The following is a 20,806-nucleotide window of genomic DNA, read 5'->3' as shown; positions in this document are numbered from 1 at the left end:
AAAAATTGGCTGTGTTCTGAAAAAAGTAAACAAACAGAAATCCACCTTATAATATTTGAGCTATCCCTTGTAAATCTTTCTGTTTAATAGTATCCATTTTAATCTTAATAAAAGGAGACTCTTCTTCTGCACTGATGTACTGTGCATGTGTATGGGAATTGCATTCCAGTAAGACTAAAGTGCCCTTATATAAATACATTATTGAAGAAAAGTAAAATATTTCTTTCTTAAATTGTATAATAGCAATAGTCCTGTGTTAATTTGCTTATGGTTGGCTTTTGTTTAATTACTTGGACTTCTCCCTGGTGAAAAAGAGTACAGCAAAACTTCTCCCTGGTGAAAAAAAGAGTACAGCAGAAATATACTAATAGGAATCCATGGATGGGAACATTTACGTTAGCATGAAAAGACTAAAATATCTGAACTTAAATCTGATAGATATTTCAGAGGAGAACTTATTAAGGTATATGGGCATTTAGGGACAATTTCTGGGAATGTTTGAGATTATCAAAGAATAGAGAATCATTGGACAATGTATGTAGAAAACTTTGTTATTAAACCATAAGACATGGGTACACATTAATAAAAGAAAACAAACCATATTAACATTTTTCTATTATCTCGCGTTATATGTTAAATGTTTTTTGCTTTATAACAACTTTAACTCCAACATTACATAAATTGCTCAGTTCCCACCTTCCCTTAAACTTAATTTATTTTCTTGAATGTTGTTCTGTATGTACCGTTTCCACAATTTCAATTTATTTCTATGTAATATGCTCTTTCCCTTTTGTAAAGATTCCTTGTCTAGTTTGCTTACCTCTGTATTCAGTACTTGAAATATAGTTGATTTGGATTCTGATTTCTTTTTTTTAGTAATTGCTATTTGGCATTTGCTATAAACTTAAAAAATCTTATTGTGTCTAGTCAATTCAGATACTGTGTCCCAGTGCAGAAGAATAATTCCTTAGTTACAGCCACTTGCTTCCTCAATATGTCTGGCAGAGTATTCTGTAGGAATTTTTAAAGTCTTCCAACTCAATACATTCCCAAAAAGGATGCTTCCAGTTACCTCTTTCTTCCTCATTACACCTCTTGACATGTACTATTCACCCGAAAAAAATTCTTTGAAGTCTGCTTGTGGTATAATTCCTATGCATACATTTCCAAGCAAAAATATCAAACCTTCTGGACTTTCTTGCATACATGGAAGCCATACATATGTCCTCCCAATGTAAACTGCTTTTTCCAATCGCTCTTCCCAATCCTTTCTAACCTCCTTTGATTCCTGTAGTTACTACAGATTTTGTTTAACATCAGCTTCTGTTCTCGATTTGACTGAAAACTCTACCAGAGTGGATTCTTCTTTCACTTAACTCCACTATTTCTTCTCTTTGCTTGTGAATTGGCATCAGTCCTTGGTAGAGTAGGCAGTCTTTAACTTGCAGTCCTTCTTCTTGGCCTCATCCCACTCTTTCTTTGTACATTTCCCTTTCTAGTTATTTTCACCAATACTTTGTTTCCTCTGCCAGCTTTCTCTGGTAAATCTAGCCCCCTCTTGCCTATTTTCTGTATCACTACACAGTCATCCCTAGTCTCTCTTCTCCATTCCCATGTTGGTTTGTTAGAATATTTTCTGAAACTTTATCAATAAAATATTCTGATTGTTGTTTTCTTGAATTATCTGCTTCCAAACCCTCCCTTATTTGTTGAACTCCTCCTACTTCATCTATTACCCCTTTTTAATTTGAATTGCAACTTTTTGACTGTGTAGCTCTGAAATATTACTTCAAATTGGGTGATCCTAATCTCAAAAAGACGTGGTTTCATTTCAAACTGTTCAACAACACAGATATGTTATTTTCAGGATTTATCAAATAAAAAGTATTGTCTGCAAATAAAGTCAACTTTTCTTAAGAACCATACCACTTGTATCCTTGAATTGAGACCCTTTGCCAGTGGCTCTAAATATAAAGCAGATAACGAAGGGGAAAGAGAACAGCTTTGCCTGATTCCACTGTTCAAACACAACTTTTCGGACAGGAATACTTCCCATTGTAATTCTTGCCACTGATTTCTTCATGTATCCTCCTAATTATTCCTTATTTTAACATGGAATACAAAATTTTCCATTACCCAAATCCTAAAATCCCAGTTTACTCTGTTAAATGCTTTCTCTGCATCAAGATCTATCAACAACAGTGGTATTTTCTATGTTCTGCTTCCTGCTAGATCATCATTGTTCTGTTAATGTTGTCAAATGTTTGCCTGTTCTCCACAAAACCATGTTGAGCCAGATCTGTTGATTTTTGCAACACCATTCTTTTAGCTAATGTAGACATGCACACTTTATAATTGTGGTTTAAATTTGAAATGGGTCTGTATGCGGCTGGGTCCGAGAGGTTTTTAACCTCTTTGGTTAATATAGCCACCAGATGTTTGTGCTTCCCCTTTTAAAATACTGTTCAACAAAATCTTCCATATCCTTATCACTTTATTCCTTCCTAACTTTTATTCTTCCACAGGAATACCATCTTTTCTAGGAGACTTCTCTGCAGATTGTACTTCACTCTTCTAATCGCATGTTTTCATATCTAAACTATTAGATGTTGACATAATTGAGTGTTCAGTAAATACTTCTGTTTGTACTAGCTCATGGTTTCTACATTCTAAAATATCTGTAATACCGCTATAGAATCTCTGGTTATTTTTTTCGTCATAGGCTAAGTTTGGTGACAGCCCTTTCTGCTTTTGGTGTTTTTTTTGTGCTCTGGAGTTATCAAAAATAGTTACTTATCTATAGCTCTCTCTATTTTTACCCAATTTTTAAACTCTGTTTTTATTTTGTCCCACTCACTAGCTACCCTTCTAAAGAAATTCATATCTCCCGTAATAATTCTTGAGTAATTTCCACTACTCATTCCTTTCCCTTCCCTTAAACATGTAGGTAGGAAAAGCCAGTGTCTTACTTTATTACCTGCATGTTTATATTGGTTGTTATCAGTACTGGATGCATGTTGAAGCGTTTTGATTTTTAATTCACATGTTACTATGAAATACCTCTATCTAGTCTAGCCCAGTTATTGTATCTTGGAGATCTCCGTATCTACTATTGAATTTGTCTTCATACCAAATATTTTACTGTTGTGTTTATTTATTTTTTTTTACCTTTCTCCTATCACTGTTGGAGCCCCTCTATCAATCAGGATTCTTACTCCCGTTTTCCTTTGTCCATGAATATTCTAATGGATATCCATCCTGAAATCACCTTTTTGTCAAATTCACATGCTCATTTCTTTCCATATGTATTTTCTGCGGCACTGCTAGTTGAACTGTGCTTTTATTAATATAATGCTATACTTGTCTATGCATGTAAGGCCATTTACAGTCCAAGATACTGTAGATAGAGTAGGTATTATGATGAAAATCTGTTGTTCCCACCTATTATACACGATAGATGCATTTCTTTTTAATGTCTTTGTTTCATATACATAGTTCACTTCCAACCAACTGATACTTAACCCAAAGAAAACCAAACTTCTCTTATTCCTACCTACAACTCTCCAGCATCATAAACCTTTACTGTCTCCTCCGTGAACAACACACTCCTCTCTACCGAACCTCACGCTAAACTTCTAGGTGTTATCACTGACGATCAACTTAAGTTCAATCTCCATACTCGACATTGCATTTAAAAGACATCAGAAGATGGGTGTGTTATACAGACATTAAAAATTCCTCTCAAATGCTTCGAGACTCTCTGGCACAAGCTTTTCTATTTCCCACACTATTGTATGCAGCCATTATACTCGCAAATCTCCAATCCAATATTTTGTCTAAACTAGAACTTGCCTATAATTATGATCATAGGAAGTTTGCTAGGCTATTGGCCCTGAGGCCCTTATAAGCCTTGCAAAGAGTTTAGCCCATGTTTAGACAGTCAGCACCCAAAGCCCATGTCCAGCAGGGACACTGGTGGAATCCCAGGGGTGTATTTTCTGTTTCCCATCCAGTTATCCATATTGCACTTAAAAAGGGATAATGAGGTAGTCTGCTTGACATGGAGAGGGACTCTATTCCACAGATAGGGGAGTCTCTGGACAGAAATCTGTCTCGCCAACAAGTCCTGTACAGACCAGGTTGAGGTTGCGTGTGCTGGTTACTCGAGTGAAGCTTTACTTCAGATATGCAGCAGTTGCATCAAGGCTGGGTTTGAGATTGCTTTATATGCCAGACAGGGGTCACATCTGAAGACTGTGTATGAAACTGAGTAGAGGGACTAGACCTTTAGCCTGTGGTCTCCCCAGCTGCTGCATGTGCTCTGCGAGGTACATGCCAAAGGGGGCGTCATACTCAAATAATTGGCCTTATAAGGGAAGAATCAAGGGATGTTATGACCTCCTTGTCCATGGATGAGATGACCTTACTTATGAGGTGAGCAATGTAGAAAGCTTTCCGTGCAACGGAAGCAAAAGTCAGGTTGCGGTCATCCTGAGTGCCCAAAGCCCTCACGACTGATTGCGTACTTGGGACGTTGTTATTAATAACTGTAAGCCCAACAAAAATGTTGTAAACTCCTTTACAGTTACTCTGCAGCAAATGCCTGGAATACGCTCCCTATAAGTCTTAGATCTATCATGAACCCGAAGTCCTTTAAAATAGCTTTGAAAGAAAGCCTCTACAAATCTTGGTCCTGCCCATGCAATGACCCTAATTAACATAACTTTCACTTCCTATAAAGTTGCTCTCTCTCTGACCTGAATTAATGTACCTTTCCTCTTTTAAAACTTTGTATCCTATTCTCTCACCTTCTCTGTTGCTTCCTTATATTCTGCCAATCGGTTTCCTTTGCTCCCTGTGCTTTCTAACCCGTTGACTGTTCACTGGCCTTTCACGCAAGGTTTTAATTCTCCTGTTTACATCACAGGCCTTAAATGACCTACTGTTGCTATTGCTGTCTTCGTCCCTGTTCATCTCTCTTGCTGTCTGTATCTTTATGTGTATATTGTACAGTTTTAGTATATATCGAATAGTTTTAGTATGTTGTCTTGTTTGCTTGCTGCATCTGTCACTGTCATACCTTGTACTGTGTGTGCTTGGTTTTGATTCAACTTGCTCATAGTAATTTAATTTTGGTCATGTAAATTACTCTTTTTGTATTCTTTTATTATTTGTATTAGTTTTGTAGCTTTTCACCTCAGGTTTCCTCTGAAAAAGGGCCTGTTGCCCAGTTGGACTAACCTGGTTAAATGGCAGTTAAATAAATGCACACTAATGTGTGGCAGGCCAATCTTTTATAGGTCACATTTTTCAATATTTTTTTTTTCTTTAATGAAAACTCTCAAACAAAAGAATAAAGATTCAGAATACTACCCGTACCCTGTTAACTTAGAACAAGCTCAAAGCTGTATTAATCTTTTGCAGATTTAATCCTCAAGATGGGAACAATTGCCCCAAACTGACAGCTGCACCAACAGGAATAAACCTAATAGTATAGGTTACAGCCTGTGTTCCCATTTACATTGACTGCTGTCTGTTATTTCCTTATTGCTCTTCCCACTCCCAGTTGTGACAAATGGCTTGAATGCTTTCAGAAAAAAATGTAAATTTTAAACTTAAGAAAAAGTGCACTGGCTACCTTTTAAATTATACTAAGTTGTGCACTGTTCTCTTAAATGTTAGCAGCTATCCTAGCAGCCTTAATAACTATCTCGTGCACACTTCCGGTAATTTCAGACTTTACTGAACTGCTTGCTGTTGTACCTTTTTTTTTTAAATTTTGCATTTCCTTCAACACAGAATGCAGATAACTCTAGATTAATTTGCTTGCACCTGTTAAGAGAGCTTGTCTCCACATAAAGGTAGTCAGCATTGGGGGCAGCTAAAACCTTTTGCAGATGCTTGAAAGAATCTTTGTTACATTCACTCAGAACAGAATGTAAAGCATACAAACAGCATGCTCTTCAGTAGGCAGCCTGATTCCACTCAATCCACCCACCATTTATTTAGGACAAACTGTGTACCACCTCTGCCCTTATGCTGTAAGTAAGTGTTTGGAGGCATCCAGTCTTCGTGTATTTTAGCCTGCATAGTGACTAGTCTGAAGACAAGTGCTAAAGTGTCCTAGTTTGTAAGCATTAGCCATATAGTCTGTAAACCCTCCTCCACAGACCTTCTTCTGGTCAGCTTTTACTCTCTACTTCCTAACAGACACTGACATTTACTCTTACTCAAACTATTTCTTTCTCTTATATTTTCTTCACTACTTCCAGCCTTGCTGTTCTTTTACTTATGTCCTCTGTCTTTCCTTAATGGAACTGCATGCCTTCAAGGAAGTCACCATTCAACCCCCCCCCCCCCCCATGCACATTTTATTTCTCCTTGGCCAAAGCAGTTAATGTTGTGTTGTCCCTATCTTGCCTTGCTTCTTGTTGGTTGGGCTCTGACTCGGCCGCATTCTAAGGCTCGAGAGCTTCCACTGGCTTGAGGCTAGGCCCTATCCCAACATGCCTAGCAAGAGTTACCCAGATCTTGTTTGCCGCTTGAAGCTTCGGGATTGCTGATGACTGGCTCAGGCTAAGTTAAATTATTTTCTTTGTAATTTCTCGTAAAAATTATCTTTGATAGCACCGTTTTTTCATATAGCTTAGTAGAATCTGTTGTGGGTCTATCCCTTGTTTACTTGCAGTTTGTTGTTGAGGCCGTTGGTAAGCCTGAAACAAAAGGAAAACCTCCCCCTTTCTATCTTGCAAATCCTTTTGAGTTCGAGGATTCATCCTACCCTTCAGCCCGTTTAGTTAGAGGCCTCTCCCTTATTCCTTTCTTTTAGGAGCTAGCCGTTAAGTTAGAGGCATCTCCTGGTTCGGAGGAGTTGTCGTTTTACTTAGAGACTCTCCTCCTTCCGTTTCTTTCCCCTTAGCAAAAAGTTTTTTTTATCTGTTTTTTGTCTGTTTCCCTATATTTTCTATTTTACTATCTTTTTGTGATCCTGTTGTGTTGTGTGGTAAATATGTCCAAAGACGTTGCTAAAGAATCCAAGCCTTCTGGATCCAAGAAATGTGATTCCTGCACCCAAACAATGACTTGCTGTTGGTCATACTAGCTGCGTCTACTGTTTGGGAGCTGTTCACCTGCAAGACTGTTGGTACATTTATCATGGTTTTAGTTCTAGAATCTTACAGGAGCGTGATGGGATTGTTGAAAAGGCCATTTGAGGCATCTAAGGAAGGGACTCGGGCAGGAAAATCAGACACAACCCCAAATTAACATCTTCGTCGGCTCCGGTCTCGGAACTGTCGAAGGGCAAAGATAAACCATTCAGTTTGACAGAGCCAATAGCTATCGGGTCCAACAAGGCTTTATCTCCTTCAGTTTCATCAGTATCTTCAGAATAGTCTAGGAGCCATAAAAGGTCTAGGTCCCCCTGCTTGGAACCGGTGCATTCCGTGCCACAGTCTCCACTTCTCTAGTCTGTGTCGGGCAGTCGCCGATCGTCCACCCATTCCTCTTGATCATCCAGGAGCCTTTTGGATGGCGACGTGGTAAGGGTGGTGAAGAGGCTTCTCAGAACACCGACCTTGGCAAAAATGTTATCAAGCCCAGCCCGTATGGAAGTGGTGCCTACCATCCAACCTACCCTTTTGTCAATTCCTTCTCCAACTCACCCAAACTCTGAGCTGGAGCGCATGGAGGTCATTGCGGTGGAACCGAAGATCATGGGTCTCTCTGATCTGACATCTGCTCCAATCCCTTCGTTACCACCTTCTCTTGAGGGATCTGGGAGCCAATGGTCCCTCATTGGCTCTGAGGGGGAGAGCGAGAGCGGACCCTTGTTGGATCCTACTCTGCTACTTGGAGTGTCGGCGCAGGTGAGTTCGGTGACTACATTGGCCTCGGCGCCATCACTCTCAGTTCGGAGGAGATCTCCAGGCTTTTCGGAGCAGGAGACCCAATCGGGCCGGGATCCTGGTGCCTTCGAGGTAAAGTGTGTGCTGTCCCCTCGGACCACTCCACCCTTGGCTCCAGCTGCTCCTTCCCCTGCCAGGCCAGTGTCCAGCTCCAAACTACCCCCCCCCCAAGTGTAGGAAACCAATGCCCCAGGACACCTATTTGGTCAACCCTCTTCTGATACCTCTCCAGAGCACCCCTCGGAGGAGGTCCGTTGGCCTCACCACAGCTCCCAGGGTGTTCACCAAATGCATGGCAGTAGTCACAGCTTATCGGAGGTGTCTAGGATTCCGGGTGTTTCCATATCTAGATGTGACTGGCTCCTTACCGCCACCACTGAGCATTGACTAACCGAGGCAAGGGACACCACAATCAGCCTCTGCTCTCAGCTAGGCCTCACTATAAACTACGAAAAGTCTGCCTTGTTGCCCTGTCAATATATTGCATTTATAGGGGCAGATTTAGATACCAGACATGATAGAAAAAAATTGCCTCAGGAGAGGGTGTCGACCATTTGACACCAGGTTACAGTTTTAATCGAGAGGAAGAAGACACAAGCGAGATTTGTTCTCAAAGTCCTAGGCTCAATGGCGGCAGCAATAACAATAGATGTTCATCGTGCATACAACTGCAGTCATTACACTTGGGTTATCCTGCCATCAGGCGGGTCTTCAGTCGGCCGAATTCCAAAGTCTTGGTCCGGCGTCGGTTGTCGTCGCTTCTTCCCTGACGCCAGTGCAACTGGGGTATAAAAGAGGCAGCCGACACCATTTTCTCCAGTCTTTCGTGCCGCGCGGTGCCTGAACCAGAAGCAGTTCGCAAGTGCCGGTCGGCCAGCTCCTGAGATTTCCGAAAAAGTATTCAGTCTTCTTTAAAGCTAAGTACCCCGTTGGGGAAACTTTTCTTGCCTCAGACCGATGTCAGACAAAGTTAATAATTGCATTTCTTGTGGGAAGCAAATACTGCATAAGGATTTTCACTATTATTGTATACCTTGCTTAGGGCCAGACCACGACGTCTCGGCCTGCCGTTTTTGTGCTAAGTTTAACAAGCGCACTAAGCACAGGGCGGAGTTCGCCCTTCATTATTTTGGCAAAAAATGTAATTACATTATGTCGTCGGATATATACCGACACCAGTTTTGGGGAAAAAATGCAAGGATAAGGACAGACATCCGAGGCCCGCACCGGGTACTGAGACCACGCTAAGGCCGACTACCGGTTCTCAGCGAGGCGCCTACGCAGCCCCTGACCGATGAAGCTATTTTACCGGCAACTTCAGTACCCGAGGTCGCTGGTTTCTCGGACCCCATTCCCACTGCAGATACCGACGCCATTCATGGCGGAGAAACAGAAATTATAGTGAGGCCTGCCATTTCTGAATGCGTTTTCAGGCCTACCACTTTCTCTATCAAATCATTCACTAAATCTAAAGCCCAGATGAAAGTTAGAAAACAGGGTCCACAGACATCCTCTCAGGGTCCCATGCCTAAAAAACAGATGCTTAAAATGGCTGAGGATTTGATTACACTCATCAGGGATTCTGAACTCCCCCTAGACAAAAGACCCAGGTTGGAGGAAGACTACCCTTCCTCAGATCAGGCTTCTATTACCTCAGGCCTTTCTGAGGACCAGGATTACACCTATTCCCCATTTGAAGACTCTGATACTAAGGAGTCTATTCCCTCGGGTCCCCCCCCCCCCCGAGGACTACTCGGAAACCCTACATACATTGAGAGAACACTTCCACTGGGAAGGCCACGATTACTCAGATTCCAAGAAAAGGCTCAGGGAATTTCTGCTGCTTCCCCGGCATAGGCCCCTGGCTATTCCCCCTGTTTTAGATATTTTGGATGATGTGTACGCAGAAGCCAGCCTTAATCCAGACTCTTTACCTCCTGCCCCTGTTAAACCAGACAGATATTACCGGGTTTCTGATTCTCACCAGTTTCTTTATAAAAGCCCTACTGCTGACCCCGAAACTATTTCTCAGGGTCCCAAGGGGATTAAGGCCTCTACTGCTAAAACCCCTTTACCTTCAGAGAGAGATTCCAGGGCGTTAGAAAGGTGGGTGAAGAAGGTGTATACATCAGCCACTTTAACCATGAGGGCATTAAACTGCCAATTTCATATGTTAAAGTACCAGCAGTTCTTGCTAAATCAGCTGAAAAGCAAAATGACACAAACAGAACAACCAGATTTGAAAGAGTTGCAGGATTTGTTGCATGGAGCAGAACAAGTGGGGAAGCATACCTTGCAGTGTGGTTTTGATGCTCTGGAGGCCTCATGCAGAGCTGCTGTCACAGGGTCTGTCATACTTAGACACGCTTTGCTCAAAGAGCAAACCTTACCAGATCATGTCAAGGTAAAATTATTAGATGCACCACTACAAAAAGATGTATTGTTCGGTGTAAAAGCTGAGGAGGTATTGAAGAAAATGGAGGAAAAAGCGAAATCTATGCAAACAGTTAAAGATTTCTTGCAGGTGCAGCCTCCACGCTTCAGCAGAAACTGGCCTTCAGAAAACTGGTCCTTTCCAGCCACGGACAGACCCCAAAGGGGTAGATACAGACGCCCAAGGGGTAGAGGACAACCTCAAGGATCTTACAGAGCTAGGCAATGGCAATCACCAGCCCCAAGAGGCGGAGAAGATAGACCACGATCATTTAGGACACAGACGCAATGACTTTCCCCTATGCCTGCCAAACAAAGCTACAATGGCAGCACCTTTTGGGCGGAAAACTGGCCTTATTTTCAAAAAACTGGCACATTGTTACAAAGGACAAATGGATTCTGGACATTATAGACAGAGGCTACAGATTCTACTTTCACACCCTTCCAAAAATGAGGGGCATGCCAAACCTGCCACAAAATCAATGGGCAGAGGCACAAAAACAAATTTCCGCCCTCATGGATATGAAAGCAATTCAAGAGGTACCTGCAGAAGAACAAGGTCAAGGTTTTTATACAAGACTATTTCTGGTACCAAGGCAGGACAAAGGCTGGAGACCCATCTTAGACCTATCTATTCTAAACACATATCTAGAGGTACCAAAATTCAAGATGCTCACATTACAGCAGCTTCTTCCCATGTTGGGCAAGGAGTCTTGGCTGGTAACGTTGGACCTCAAGGAGGCATACCTGCATGTCCCTATCAGACAAGATTGCAGAAGATACCTCCGATTTCTTGCAGGTTCAACCCATTATCAATTCTCTGCATTGCCCTTTGACTTATCTACTGCGCCCAGAGTGTTTACGAAATGCCTGGCATCAGTAATTACTTTCTGCAGACGAGGAATACAAATTTACCCATATTTGGACGACTGCCTGATCCAAGCGGACAGCAAGGACATTCTATTGCAGCATCTGGCGTTCGTAATAAAACTGTTATTGCCTAGGGTACACAGTAAACAAAAAGAAATCAAAACTAATACCCTCTCAACAGATAATTTTCCTGGGTGCCAGCTTAAATACAATGGTCCAGATGGCTTACCTCACGCCAGACAAACAAGGGCAACTGTCTCAATACTTCAACGAAATGGCAACTTTAGCCAGGCTAACTGCAAGGAAATTCCTGCAGGCTCTGGGGTTCATGGCATCTTGCATTCTACTAATACCATTTGCAAAGCTGCATATGAGGAAACTACAATGGTACCTAAAAAACGTATGGTCTCAGCACAAACACAGCTTGGAAACCATTCTACCACTCATTCCATGCCTTCAAAAGGAATTTTTGTGGTGGGCTCAAGCATGCCAAAGAAACACTGGTCTCCCTTTCTGTATACCACAAGCAAGGCAAATCATCACAACAGACGTCTCAGACTACGCCTGGGGGAGCACACATGGCAGATCAGTGCATCCAGGGAAAATGGTCTCAAAAACAGATGCACCTACACCTCAACCAAAAGGAGATGCTAGCTGTGCAAAATGCTCTTATGACCTTCAAAGGCCTACTGCAACCGGGCCAGCTATTAATAAGGACAGACAACACCACAGTTATGTGGTACATAAACAAACAGGGAGGGATGCATTCTTACCCCCTGTGCAGACAAGCTATGACCCTGTGGAACACAGCATTGGAATTACAAGTTCAACTACAGGCACAATTCCTGCCAGGGAAGGAAAACACTGGCAGATAACTTAAGCAGAAATATGAGAGACCCACACAAATGGAAGTTGCATCCTCAAGTCTTCTCAAAGATAACTCAAGCATGGGGACGGCCAGACATAGATCTATTTGCCTCCCACAGCAATTATCAGTTGAAAAAATTCTGCTCAAGGACCTATCATCCACAGGCCTGGAAAGTGGACGCACTATCTTTGAGTTGGGCAGCATTGACAGTCTATGCCTTCCCGCCTCTACCTCTACTGACCAAAGTTCTATTAAAAGCCAGAGCAGAGAGGCCACAAATGATTCGCATTGCTCCAGACTGGCCACGGCAGCACTGGTATCCTCTCCTAAAGAACCTGTCTCACTCACCACCTTGGATCCTGCCTCAAGTTCCTCTTCTGTTGTCCCAGCACAACTATAAGATCCTTCACAGCCAACTCAGAACTCTAAATCTAGCTGCATGGAAAATACCTTAATTTGACAACAGGCTCTCCTCTCCAAGGAGGTACAGGATGTCATCCTGGAGGCCAGGAGACCCTCTACTAGAAAAACCTACTCCGCCAAATGGAAACAATTTTGTTCCTGGAATCAAGCAAAGGGACAGAATCCTTGGATAATAAATATACCTCAGATTTTACAGCACCTGGCTGAGATGTTAATCAGTGGCCTTTCCTTCTCTTCCATCAAGATCCACGCTTCAGCCATTTCAGCACAATACAATACGGATCCTCCTTTATTCTCACATCCTCTATTAAGGCAGTTCCTCAGAGGGGCAAAAAATATAAACCCCCGCACGGAAACCACCAGCTCCAGCTTGGGACCTCAACTTCGTATTGGAGAAACTGAAACTGCCTCCTTTTGAACCGGCCTCTTCAGCAGAGCTACAATACTTGTCGTGGAAAACAGCTTTGCTTCTGGCTCTTACCTCAGCACGCAGGGTTTTGGAGCTACAGGCCCTCATGGCTGTGCAACCATTCATCATTTTCCATCAGGACAGGGTCTCCTTACGAACCAACCCTACCTTCATGCCAAAGGTAGTATCCATTGTGGCTTTGAATCAGACTATTCATTTACCTACCTTTTACCCAAATCCCCAGAACAAAGGGGAGAGGCTACTCCACTCCTTGGACATTCACAGGCAGCTTCATTATTACTTGGACAGAACAAAGTCATTCAGGAAATGTGATCAGCTATTTGTGTCCTATGCTACAGGTGCTCAAGGAAAGGCTATTTCCAAACAGACTGTTTCAAAATGGATACCCTCTGCATACGCTTTTGTTACTCTTTTTTTTTTTTTTTTTTTCATGGGAAATCAGTGCCTGCATACATCAGATCCCACTCCACCAGGGCCACAGCTACCTCAGCAGCTTTCCTCAGGGGGGTCCCTACCAAGGACATTTTGGAAGCAGCTACTTGGACTTCAGTGCATACTTTTACCAAGCACTACCACCTTCCACTATACTCTAAATCTAGAGCGGGCTTTGCCACCGCAGTCCTGCAGGGCATTCTAGCCCCTCCTAACTCCGCTTAGTACCAGCCACCCTTACTTAGCTTTGGGATTCTACCCAAGTGTAATGACTGCAGCTGTATGCACGATGAACATAGTACAGTTTTGTACCTACCATAAATGTAGATGTTCGAGTGTGCATACAGCTGCAGTCCAGGCTACCCTCCCTCCATCCCCTCTTAGGACAGGCCTTATGACAAACACCTTTAACATACAACTTATTTGGGGTATTCCTATATGGTGTATTTGCTTGCAACTACTGTTTTTGATTTATCTACTTATGTATGTTTACATAACATCATGTATTGCCTTCCTTTTTGAGGGCACCTGACATCTGGGGCAAGAAAAACTGAAGAAAATGGCGTTGGCTGCCTCTTTTATACCCCTGTCGCACTGGCGTCAGGGAAGAAGCGACGACAATCGACGCCGGACCAAGACTTTGGAATTTGGCCGACCGAGGACCCGCCTGACGGCAGGATAACCCAAGTGTAATGACTGCAGCTGTATGCGCACTCGAACATCTACATTTATGGTAGGTACAAAACTGTACTTTCCCTTGGCGAGCTTCCACATGAGGATATTACAGTGGCTCCTATTTGCTCAATGGTCCATACAAGATCTACCCATGTTGCACAAAATTCTTATCACGGAGACCTGTAAGGAGGACCTAAAATGGTGGCTTCAGTCCACGTAGCTGACGATAGGCAGACCATTCACCCTCCCCCAACCAGTGGCCACAGTGACCACAGACACTTCCCAGATAGGGTGGGGGGGGGGCATTAACTGGGACAGACTGTTCATGAGATTTGGCAACAGCATGAATACTACTTCCACATCGGTGTCCTAGAGATGAGAGCGGTGCTCTTGGTGTTGCATGCACTACAGAAAACTCTATCCACAGGGACAATTGCAATTCAGACGGACAATATGTCTGTAGTGTGGTACATCAAGCAAGGCGGAACCAGATCCTACCCCTTGTGTCGAGAGGCTCTGAGTATAGCAGTGGGCAATGTCTTCCCAACGCTTTCTGATTGCAATGCACATTCTGGGGAAATTCATTGTGATGGCGGACAAGTTAAGCAGGGCCATCCTTGTCTCACGAGTGGTCCCTGAAGCAGGATATTGCAAAACAGATTTTTCGTAAGTGGGGCCAGCCTTGCTGCAACCTTTTTGCCACCTTCATCAGTACCAAATGCAGCAGCTGTTTCATCCTAGTCCCCCCACTGGGACAGTCACCCAGGATGCACTTGTTCATGATTGGCCCCCGGGACTTCTGTATGCCTGTTCCCTCTGATACCCAAGGTTTTTCAGAAAGCAAAATCGTTGGGTTGCAAACTAATACTCGTTGCCCCTTACTGGCCTCATCAAATGTGGTTCCTGTTTCTATGGTCACATCTTCAGGAGGAGCCTTGGATCCTGGACCCAATTCCAGATCAACTGGTTTATCAGTCAGGCATGCACCATCCTTCCTTACAGACCCTCAGGCTGACAACTTGGTTCCTCCACTTCCCATCTTAGCCAGGCTTCCTGACATCTCCCCTGCAGTGCAACCTATTTTAATTTCCTCTCACAAATCCTCAGCGGGAAAACTTTATACTAGCAAATGGAAGTGGTTCTGTTGTTGGGCAACCAAAAATAGTATTGATCCTTTTACTGCACCTATTTCAAAGATCCTCAAATTTCTCGCTGAAACCTTTAACCAAGGTGCAGCAGCAGCAACTATCCAAGTTCAGCTGGCTGCTATTTCCAAGTTTCTTGTGGGAGAAATGGGTTCCAGTGTTATGCCCCACATGTTATGCAAAGCTTTCTAAAAGGTACTATGCTCTTGAGACCCCTAATAAGAGAACCACCCCCTCCTTGGGATCTAAATTTAGTCCTAGCTGCCTTGATTCTTCCTCCGTTCAAGCCAGCTAATACTTTTTCTCTAAAATTCTTGACTTGGAAAACTATTTTCTTGACTGCCATTACCTCAGCTAGGGGCGGGTATCAGAATTGCAAGCTCTATCCTTTCATCCCCCTTATCTAATTTTTCACAAATATAGGGTTTCTGTCAGAACCAACCCCTTCTGCCGTCTGAACCAGTCAATAGAACTACCTGTATTCTTCCTGGATCATTGCAACAAGGCAGAGTATAAACTCCACCAACTGGATAGTAATAGTAACATTTTTACTTGCACAGGACACAGGAATTCAGAAAATCTGACTAATTGTTTGTATCCTTTGCAGAAAACGGGGAACTTTAGTCTCAAAAGTAACTTTATCAAAATGTCTTTCAGACACCATCACTTATGTCTATAACTTACAGAACAAACAGCTACCAGGACAAATTTCAGGACACTCGACTAGAGCCTTGTCTGCCTCTACTGCATTTCAGGCCAGACTGCCTTTAGACTCAATTTGTGTGGCAGCTATGTTGGTTAACTCCCATACCTTCATCACTCATTACAAAGTGAATGTGGCCTCCTGGAACAGGGCATCCTTTGGTTCCATGGTCCTGAAGAGTCTATTCCATTGAGCCACCCAAGAAGAAGGTGCTGGGTACATAGTCCCAACTAACAAGAAGGAAGGCGAGATAAGGACAACTAACAAGAAGGAAGGCGAGATAAGGACAACATAACATAAAGATGTTATGTACTCACCGTAACGTTCCATGTTTGTTGTCCTTGATCTTGCCTTCCTTCTTGCATCCCACCCTCCTTCCCCCTCCTAGATGATCGAGAGGAATTATCCATCTTTTGGCTATATAGGCCTTTATTCCCTTTCTGCCTTATGAGTTGGGTAGACTGATAGTCTGTATCAACATATCGAATGCTGACAATGCCGAATGCAATTTAATGAAACTGAAATGTTCGAAATCTCAGAAGAGCGAACTGATGGAACATCGATTTGTTTCCCAGGGAAAGAAATCGGTGTTCTGTGCAAAAAAAAAAAAAAAAAATTTCAATACTTTAAACACTGACTGAAGTGGGGGGCATCGCCCCCACATATACCAGCTCCGAGACCGCACCACAGTGGAGGAAATAGCCTGGGAAAGAAGTCTATGTTCCATCAGTTTGCTCTTCTGAGATTTTGAACATTTCAGTTTGATTAAATTGCATTCGGCATTGTCAGCATTTGAAATGCTGATAGGGATCCATATTATATATATATAGGGTTCCTATCGTATGATAGAAACCTCATTTCACTGAGACCATAAGACAAATTTCAAGACTGAAAAGTCACTTGACTGAAACCCATAATACTTGATTTCAACATACTAAATTTTAAACTGGGACCTATAAAACCAGACTAGGCGGGAGGGGGGGGGGCTACACTCCCCCCAACACACACTCCCCTAACTGTATGTGCTAATTGCAGGATTGCACTACAGTGAGGAAAAGGGCATAGTAGTGGAGGCAAGTAGACTACTGTAAGGTATGTGAATGCCCTTTTCCCCGTTGTAGTGCAATCCTGGAGTTAGTATATATAGTTGGGAGGTGTGGGGAGTATAGACCCCACCTAGTCTGTTTTTATATGGTCCAGTTTACAATTTAGTATGTTGAAATTCAGTATTATGGGTTTCAGTCAGTGAATTTGTGTCTTATCAGTTCAGTCTATATATATTTATATATATTATGTGGTATATATATATATATATATCTCTCTCTCTATATATATATATATATATATATATATATATATATATATATATATATATATATATATATATATATATATATATATATATATATATATATATATATATATATATATATATATATATATATATATATACATATATATATATATGTGTGTGTGTGTGTGTGTGTGTGTGTGTGTGTGTATATATATAATATATATATATATATATATTGTGTGTGTGTGTGTGTGTGTGTATATATATATATGTATATATATATATATATATATATATATATATATATATATATATATATATAATGTGTGTGTGTATTTGTAATTATATATAAATGTCTGCCTATATTTGCTTATTATATAGTCTAGTGTTATGGGTTATCTCAAACGAGATCTGGGTAATTCTCCCTAGGCATGCTGGGATAGGGTCTAAATTCTAGCCAGTGGAAGCTCTCGAGCTTTAGAATCCGTCTGTGTCGGAGCTGAGGATAAGCTCCGAACCCAACCAACAAGAAGGAAGCTGAGATCAAGGACAACAAACATGGAGCATTATGGTGAGTACATAACTTCTTTAGAAACCGCATTCAGCTCTGCGCTAGTATTTGTGCACAGTTGACATTGACTCAGTGCATTCATCTGTGTCTTTAGTGTGTTTTTATTTTGCTGTAAAAATGTCCTTGCAAGCATAAGAATGTAGCAGTGAAGTCTGCAGTTTGAACACTAGTCTGTGGGCTGTATTCTATGTAAATTATACATATTATGGCAGCCTACAACAAAGAACTCGTAGCTCCATTTTCTTAGCAGTCCCATTGGTACTTTCTTCTTTTAATGTGCTCCCTTTATTGTTTTTAGCAATCCACCGTCTCCCGTCTTTAAGTTTATTTCTCTTCTTCTGTAACCACTAAGTTCTGAGCCAGTATTTTTCCAAAGCTGCACTCCTTTATTCGTGCTTAAATTTTCTTGTTTTGCTGATCTGCGGGGGTTCGGGTAGCCCCTGGACTTTGCATTTCAGAGTCCAAAGAAACCTCCTTACATTACACTGTTACTCAGTCAAGTGCCTTTTTTTTTTTTTTTTTTTACCATTTATCGCCATTAGTCAGGTCAAGGTAACTCTCCTACTAAAACTGTCCTAGAGCAACAAAATCAAGACTTTCATCACAGGGGCCTTTTAAACTGCATCATTTGTTTTACTTATCTCTCGGCAGATCTGTGGCTGTGTAAGTTCAGTCATGATGGCTGGTTGGTTGGTTTTTGTTTTGTTTTTTCTCTGTGTCTTTGCCAAGTTTCCAACCCTCTTAGTTCATCCTCGCTAACACCTGGGCTCACTCCACTCCCCTATCCCTAGTTCCCATACACCCACTACATTTATGATTCCATAGCACCACCCTATATTCCTTGCACCAATGAGAGCTACCTGATATGATGGACCGAAGGAAGGTTGGTATATTGTGTGTGCAAGAGACCTGATGGAAGGGGAGCGAGGCTAGGTGTATCGGAGGCAGTTTCAAATTGTTTTATCATGGTGTGGATGGGAGGAGAAATGACATGGGCATTATCCTGAAGGAACATTATGCTAAGAGTGTTTTGGAGGTGAAGAGTGTCGGATAGAGTGATGTTTATGAAGCTAGAAATTGATGGTGTAATGATGAATGTTGTTAGTGCATATGCTCCACAAGTTGGGTGTGCGATGGATGAGAAGGAAAAGTTTTGGAGTGAGTTGGATGAAGTGGTGATGAACTGTACCCAAGGGTGAGAGACTGGTAATTTGAGCAGATTTCAATGGGCATGTTGGTGAAGGGAACAGAGGGGATGAGGACCGAGGGACCGAGCTAGTAAAGATGTGCAACAGGTAAGGGTGATAAAGGATAATGAGGGAAACTTACTCACAAGCGAGGAGAGTGTGTTGAGCAGATGGAAAGAGTACTTTGAGGGGTTGATGAATGAAGAGAATGAGAAGGAAAGAAGGTTGGATGATGTGCGGATAGTGAATCATGAAGTGCAGTGGATTAGCAAGGAGGAAGTAAGGATAGCTATGAAGAGGATGAAGAACGGAAAGGCTGTTGGTCCAGATGACATACCTGTGGAAGCATGGAGATGTTTAGGTGAAATGGCAGTGGAGTTTTTAACTAGATTGTTTAATGAAATCTTGGAAAGTGAGAGGATGCCTGAGGAATGGAGAAAGTGTTTTGGTGCCAATTTTTAAGAATAAGGGTGATGTGCAGATCTTTAGTAACTACAGAGGGATTAAACTGATCAGTCACAGCATGAAGTTATGGGAAAGAGTAGTGGAAGCTAGGTTAAGAAGCGAGGTGGTGATTAGTGATCAGCAGTATGGTTTCATGCCAGGAAAGAGCACTATACAGATGCGATGTGTTCTCGGAGTGTGTTGATGGAGAAGTACAGTGAAGATGTTCTTCATCTCACATTGCTGCAGTCCTTACACTTGGGTAGTCCGCTGTCCTCGGTCGGCCCGAATATCAAAGTATTAGGCTGACGTCGGTCAAGGCTTAAGACTGACATCAGGGCGTCAGGGTACAAATCGCATGACCGGCGTCATATCCTCAGTCTTTTTGCATGGTCGATGCAGAAGCAGCGTTGCAAGTGCCGTTAAGTTCTGAAATTAGTTTCAGACCAAGTCAAAGTTGGCTAAGTACCCGTTGGGAATATTTTAGTTTTTCTTGTCTCAGTGGTTTACGGATGTCAGAAAAAGTGAATAACTGTATTTCTTGTGGGAAACAGATACCGATAGAGATTATCATACTTTGTGTATTCCTTGTTTGGGGCCTGAGCACAGCGTTGTTGGTAGCTTCAATAAAGCGCACTATTAGCGAAGCTAGATTGTGCCAGGTTGGTCTTGGAAGCGGTGCAATTATAATATGCCGTCGGATGCTCCGCCACCCGCTTCGCGCAAAGACAAAGCAGCTAAACCCAGGCAAGAAGAGTCGTCCGTGCGGACGCCAGTTCTTTAGAGGTCAGTGGAACCGGTGGTTCGCGGAGGCTTCTCTGGAGTCCCAGGGGGAGACTTTGATATTGCAGGATGTGGCCTCTCAGGAGGCAAGTCAGGCTGAAGGGGCTTCTCGGGTTACTGTACTCCCCTCCCTTCCTAGGGTGGTTAGGCCCTCTCCTTCTGTTTCCAAGGCTTCTCCTAGAGGCAGGCCAGGTTTAGCTTCTGTTGGTGTCACTCCTAGTTCATCAGGATCTGTGCCCAAGAAGCACATGCTTAAAATGGCAGAAGATTTAATTACTTTGATTAGAGGTTCTTTGCCCCCTCCTGATAAGAGGCCTAGGGTGGAACCAGAGTTGGGGAGTTTTGAGCAGGCTTCGGATGTTTCAGAGTCTTCGGCTGAAGACTTGCGGGAGTATTTTCCTTATTCTGATTCTGATGTGGATGATTCTACTCCTTCTGCTTCTCCTCCAGAGGATTTTTCTTTTTCAGAGACTCTTCATTCCATGAGGGAACATTTTAAGTGGGAAGGTCAGGACTTCTCTGATTCCAGGAAAAGGCTTAGGGAATTTTTGCTTTTACCCCAGCATAGGCCTTTGGCTATACCACCTGTTCTGGATGTTGTGGAAGATGTGTTTGCAGAGGCTTCACTTAATCCTGATTCT

The 20,806-nt window shown here is 42.5% G+C and overlaps 1 protein-coding gene across 1 annotated transcript in view; it reads left to right on the top strand.

Moving 5' to 3' along the window:
- The window catches only part of SENP5 (SUMO specific peptidase 5), a 1,029,054-nt gene that overhangs the window by 18,164 nt on the left and 990,084 nt on the right, over positions 1 to 20,806 (top strand). The window lies entirely within an intron of this gene.

This window comes from Protopterus annectens, chromosome 4.part1, assembly GCF_019279795.1.
Source record: "Protopterus annectens isolate FY-2018-M chromosome 4.part1, PAN1.0, whole genome shotgun sequence".
NCBI lineage: Eukaryota > Metazoa > Chordata > Ceratodontiformes > Protopteridae > Protopterus > Protopterus annectens.
This window is presented reverse-complemented; position numbering and strand designations above follow the sequence as displayed.